The sequence below is a fragment of the Hippichthys cyanospilos genome, chromosome 5, assembly GCF_059441005.1.
Source record: "Hippichthys cyanospilos isolate Australia breed blue-spotted pipefish chromosome 5, RoL_Hcya_1.0, whole genome shotgun sequence".
Classification (NCBI taxonomy): Eukaryota; Metazoa; Chordata; class Actinopteri; order Syngnathiformes; family Syngnathidae; genus Hippichthys; species Hippichthys cyanospilos.
The window spans coordinates 16,129,471-16,136,238 of record NC_142373.1 but is presented as its reverse complement, the minus strand read 5'-3'; positions in this window follow the sequence as shown (position 1 = coordinate 16,136,238).

The window sequence follows — 6,768 nt, the reverse complement described above, 5'->3', positions numbered from 1 at the left end:
GGCACATTTGAGGGATAGACTATTTACATATTAGGCATTTTGACAACCGATGGCATTTTTGAAAATCTGATGGCCGGTAATAAACCAATGTAAAACTGTAGTTTAGTTTAGTTTAAAATTAACACATGAATTTCTCTTACATTCAAATTTGAGTAAACTTAATTACTGTAAGCTTGTAATATACAGTGTGTGCATAAAGTCTCTTTACCAAGAATGTATTACGAAATGCAGTTGATTAGATATTTTATTCAGATTGCACAGATTTGTTCACTGAAATTAGTTAAAAATGAATAAATCAATAAAGCAACACGACGCAAATGTGAAAAGTTTTTAATAATCATATTTTTTCACGGTGGCAAACCGGTTTGCGCGTCCACTTTAAAGGTCAGAGGTCGTGGGTTCACTTCTAGCTCCGCTCTTTCCGTGAGGAGTTTGCATGTTCTCCCCATGCTTGCAATGGTTTTTCTCCGGGTACCCCAGTTTCGCCCCACATTCCAAAATTATGGATGGTAGGTAAAGTAAATTGGCCACTTTAATTGCCTTGAGATTATGGTTGTGTGTCTTGGAACAGGCAACAATTGTCAAGTGCATGAAACTCCATCGGAATGCACTTACACACACCTACACAAATCCAATACAATTGACACGGACTGAGACAAGCGAATCTAAAAAAAAAAATGCCGTGTGGATTCTTCCGAGCAAAAGATGACATCTGCTCACTTGGAGTTTATTGGATCAATTGCGCCTCAATTAAGCAAAACACCGGAGCGATCCATTTCTCTCCCCCCACCTTCGTCAAATATGTGCAGTCCCATGGCGAAGCGGCTCGGTGCTAATCACTATATTAGCTGTTCAAAGTGACCTGTGCGGCTGGGTTAATCCTACATCTTTCTGCTATTTGCGAACAATGAAATAGCTGCAGCTGTGACAACACTGACAACCGAAAGCAAATAAAGGCGGTAATTGATATGCGGCGGAGACTCAACACCACGGTGGGGGTGACGAGCGGACGGCGGAGGACGAACGCCCCGGTTCAGCTTCTGGAAATCTATTCATAACCAAAAAAGAGCCCGGGGGGGGGGGGAATACAAACCTCGGGGTGTTTGTATTTGCTCAATTGTGCGGGTGAACGCTGAGACTGGGTGTCACACGCACACAGATTGGGCGTGTTGCCCCCCGGCTCCCCCCCAGCATCAGCGCCCCCACGCCCGGAAATGACAGCTTCCTCCCCCCATTCATCTGGCGCTGATTTGTTTTATTTCTCAGGAGCTGTTTTACAAACTCATTTGTCAAGGCCTGTGAAACCATGCCTAGCAAAACAGCGAAGAGGAAACTCTCGTCGGTGGGCCCAAACGGATCAGAGGAACATCAGAGGCGTGGAACCACTGGGGCCAAATTCGGCGGTGGCGGCGAGCAGGTCTTATTGGCCTCACGATGTAAAGCGGACGGTCAAATGTAGTTCAACGTGCGTGTGTTTGGGTAGGATATCCACAAGCATGCTCCTTGTTGAATTCTCAATGCATAACATCATTCCGACATGAGTAAAAGCTCAAGGAAGGAGTTTCAATTTCAGGGCTTCTATAAAGAGCAAGATGAGCACCTCTTGTTCGTTGAAGGACATACACTCATTTTTGCCTCAGGGTGTGACTTGTGTCCAATTCTCTGTGTGAGAAAACACCCAGTAACGTGATACTACTACAAACTTCCAAAAAGTGAAAGCCAACAAGACATATACTTGTATGTATTCCTTTTTTGTGAGCATCTTCACATCATTTAAGTTTAGCCAAACTGTTAGAATCGCAATGAAAAACAGAGAAATGTCTCAATTCAAAATACATATAAAAGCAACAGGTACAATTCAGATGTTTTTACCAAGTAAATCTGAAATTAATAAAACAAAAATTGATACAGTGTGTTTAGCATTTTGCTAACACAAACAAGTGCAATTGACTGGCCAAATGCAACAATTTTATAAACATTTTGAATGAGAAATGAAGTGTCTTGCACTTAATGTATATCATCTATCCGTCCATCCATTATCTGAAATGTTTTTCCCCCATGAAGGTCGCCAGTTCACTGAAGCCTATCCCAGCTGTCGGGGTAACCCGAAACTGGTCGCCGACCAATCGCAGGCCACACAAAGACAAAGAAGTATTCACTCTCACAAACACACCCAAGGACAACTTAAAATGCCCAATATACATAACAAGCAATGAGATGTGAGAGGGAACCGGCGTACCCGGAAAAAACGGCACGGGGAGAACATGCAAACCCCACGCAGGAGGGCCAAAGCCAGAAGCGAACCCATGAACCCTGAACTGTGTGGCAGATCTGCTAACCAGTCTGGTAGCCTGCCACCCTGATGTATTTTATTAATATATTTATACTCAAGCCTCAATCAAAGAAGATGTATACTTACAGGTAAAATTTTGAATTTGACTTATCAGAGCAACAAAAGAAAACAATTGGAAAATTTCTCACTTCTTGGACAGATAAACTTTTTGTGAATTCAGAGCCCTTAGCGAGTGAAAGCCGTTGTATGGACTTTATTTTAAAGACTATTTACATTGTAAATTCTCATGGAAGCATCAAACCTATGGACAAACACATATTGTTATATACTTAAAAATGAAAACATGTTTGATATTCAAGTTCCTTCCAAATAGCCACCCTTTTCTCTGATTACTCTGAAAATAATCCCACTCTCTCCTTATTCTCGCCTCTTTCCTCTTCTTTGCGGCTATCCGCGTTTTCCTCGACAATCGTGCCAGGTTTCTGCGGTTCAATAAAAAATTCAAGCAATGTATACAGTTTGCGGACCCCCAAAACCTGATACGGGACCACAGTTTTTCCGCTGCGGCATGCGGGTTGTTGTTTACCGCTTTGCAAGCGACCAAGTGTCGCCGACTGTCATTTTTTTGCGATAGCTTACCCCACTCGCTTTTGGATGCGTCGCACACAGCGCGGTTAGTCAAAGACGCCTCGGAAATCTTTGTTGTCAAAAAAAGACCTATATTTCTCTTTTAGAATAAAATGAATGTGAATTGGGAACGTGCCGAATGTTTTGTCCAGAGATTTCTTCTTAATCAAAACCTGCTTGGTGTTGGATTTCACAAGAGCAATGCTTCTTGGGAAGTGTGATAAATGTGTCATTGCTTACAAAGGACAAAATACTTCCAAGGCAAGAGTGTTTACGAAGCTTATTAAAACGGGTTCACGTACCCGGTTTTTCTCTGAATGAACAAGCGTGAGTTTTTGCTCCCCCCAGTGAAATTCCAGAGTGTGACCCCAGACTTGAACCAAGAAGTACATTTGTCTGTGTTAGACTTAATCGCAGACAAAACAGCTCTTGCAGTCAAAAGGTTGATGGTGTTTTCATCACGTTAGGAAAACATATCAATCTTTTGCTGGAGTTTAAAAAAAACAAAACAGAAAGCATTGTCGTTCTGTCATTATGTTACTGCAGACAAAATATTAAACTTAACATTACGTTAGCGAAAAAGCTACACGTGGGCTAGGAGATATTACAGCCGACTCGAGTCTTTGTGTGGAGCAATTCATCTCCCACTTTTCAATCACTTCTGCAGAGAAAAATATTAGCATATTAGTGCCATACATGCATACTGGAGCAAGCGCAAAAAACAAAAAAACGCACAGGGACCAAGTGGAGAAGGAAGGGAGGGGCAGAAGTGGAGCGGAGGAGCTGCCGAAGAAGTCATGCGGACCTGCGTGATTACAGATTAAATTTGATAGATGTGATCACTTTTGTCAAACATTTTAGCTGCAGTAAACAAAAGTATACTAACCAATGTCTGAAAAGTGTTCCGCGTCTTTATATTTACTCACGTTCTAAAGAGAATAATAACGTTTCCTTATGTCAAAATGTAGAAATGGTTGGCACAGTTCTCAACATGCCTAAATGTACTTAACACTTAAAATATTTTAGAGGAAGACAAGACAAAAAGTCCAATCCTTTTAACACTTAGCGTATGACATGAATTGCAATGTACTTTTACTGTATGACTAATCCTAATGATTATTTTAATAGTAAAACATTGTTATTTTAAGATAAACTAAAAAAGACAAGGGCAAGCCTTTTCAGCATTCTTTAGTTTTGGTGAATGGTTCGTGAATGAACCCTCCTTTTAGAGACCCAAATGTTTCATCGCTACCAGAAATATAAGAATATATATATATATATATATATATATATATATATATATATATATATATATATATATATATATATATATATATATATATATAGATAGATAGATAGATAGATAGATAGATAGATAGATAGATAGATAGATAGATAGATAGATAGATAGATAGATAGAGAGAGAGAGAGAGAGACTTTTTGATCAATTACAGTATTAAAAAAATACAAATACAAATATAGAAATATAGAAATACAAATATAGAAAAGGTTCAGAGATCTTTTTGAGATTTTTTCAGTTGTGCAGAAGTTTTACTTCAGTGAATATTCACTGTTCAAATAATGTTAATTATTGCTGCCCTTAATGTTTTTTTTTTATTGCCTACCTTATTATTTGCTCGATTATGGAATGTAGTCTGCTCGGGGAAGCGAACAGAATAAAAATTTCACTGTGTGGCATTATTACGCGTAAGACAATAAAACTCTCAAATCTTGAATGTAAATGAATGAAAGCTCAATAGGAGTACTTCAAGTCGTGTAAATGAATAAAAGCTCAGTAGACAACCACCTCAATAATGTTTCAAGGATGTGCCTTTTTTTGGCAAACACTTTTCAGACGTTTGATCATCTTCACGGACACCAGCCGAGCTGATCACAAGATCACAGCGTGCGAGGAAACGCTGGATGAACGCGGAGCAGTGTAATCTAAACACTGTGCCGGCAACTTTGGCAAGAAATGGGAAATGAATCAGCACCCCTGTGTGGAAACCTTTGACGCTCAGGTAGGTCCATCCGCACTATACAGTTACATTTTGGAAATCTGGAAAAGATTAAGAGCGTTCGCACTCTCCAAAAAGTCACGGGACGGTTTTACGAGGTCTTGAACCCCACCATCGTACGGTTAAGCATCAGAGAAAACAGCAGGAATCCGTATTCAACGAGTGAGGGTTGATTTTGGAACACGGTGTGTCTGTTTTGACTGGAGATGGGAGGATTGTCCACAAGGGATGCGAATGCCTAAAGTCGCAACACAGGCTATATTTTCATCTTGGACTGTTACTCAGGTTAAAGTGAACAAAAATATACAGGAACAAATTTTGTTTTGGCTCCTGTTTATCATGAAGTTAAATCAACGAGCAAAGACGTTTTTTTTATACACAAAAGGCCGATTCGTCTTGAATTTTGTATACACATCTGTTAAAAAAGGAAGTTAAAAAAAAAAATCTTTACAATATGCTCAATGCGGCCACACTTGTTTAAGCTTGTGCAGTATTTATGACCATTTTTTTGTAATTTTCTTCTGCAACATTCTCACAGTATTTTAGCCGAGGGTTGGCAAACTCCGAGTAGTGTGATAACTAAGTGGTTGTGCCAAAACACGGCACAAGGATTATACACTGAATAATAGTGCATTTCAGGAATATGAATTACGCAGTAAAATCCACCTGCTTTTATCCATCTCAAGACCAACCATTTCGCCACTTGCTCTCAACTGAAAAAGATCAAAGGGGGAGGGGGGGGGGGGGGGCTGCACTATTAATTGAATTTTAATCGCAATCACAATATTGGCTGCCACGATTAATTCGGTTGATCCTCGGCGATATTAACATTTAAAAAGCCGGCTACATGTCAAATGAAGCACTTTGTCCTCCTACCACCAGGGGGCAATTTTACTCTGCTTATCTCACCCTAATATATTATTTACCTGTATGAAATGGTGTTGAGTTTCTCACCAGATTCTTAATATAGACTGTGCTAGCTTTCAATTGGAGACCCATTTTGAAAAAACAGATTGCAATAAATTTGGTTTATGGCATTTTGACTGCTAATTAATTCAAATTTGCATAAACGTAAAGAATGTTCTTGGTTTTAAGTGGGCCTCAACAATAATCTTGGTGGACCAGTCCACAATATACCCTCTCACCTAAAATAACTGAAAGAGTCCACGGTTCATCCACTTTAATGAGGAAAAGATACAGACCATCAAACGTTATCTTTTTCAGCTGGTAAGTTATGCCATAATACACTAAATGTGCCCTCCACTGTCAATATCTTTGGCTTTGCTCAATAGGCATCAGCAGGGGTCGTAGCCGTTGCCACGGCCACCGGGAAGCATTCACTAGGTCCCCAGGTGTAAACAATGAGACTGCGGATTTGCTGAGCAAAGGCATTCACTTCCAAATAGCGGATGAATTGAAAAAGGTAAAAAACCACGGTGAAGAACAGAATGGAATTTGGTCTGTTTGACGCTTCCAAATACAGTAGCAAGCTACTTCAAATATACGAAAAGTCAAGCCTGACTAAGCCCCTATCCCGCTGAGATGTCAACATTAGCATGTGTTGACCGAGGTAGTGAAAAGCCATTTCAGAATGTTTTACGAATGTCTAAGAAAACTGACGACACCGAATGAAACCTAACCGAACCACGGCCGACATTCGCCAATGTTCGCCCCTCAGTGCGATAGGAACTTTTGATCGCATCAGGGTTGTGTTCAAGGTTGCAATTGTTCTCAAGACATTCGAAAACAATCCTCAATGTTCTGAAACAGCATTACTTGTTTTTCGTGCAATTGGGAATTTTTTAACATGCACTGTATGTTGAACATGTT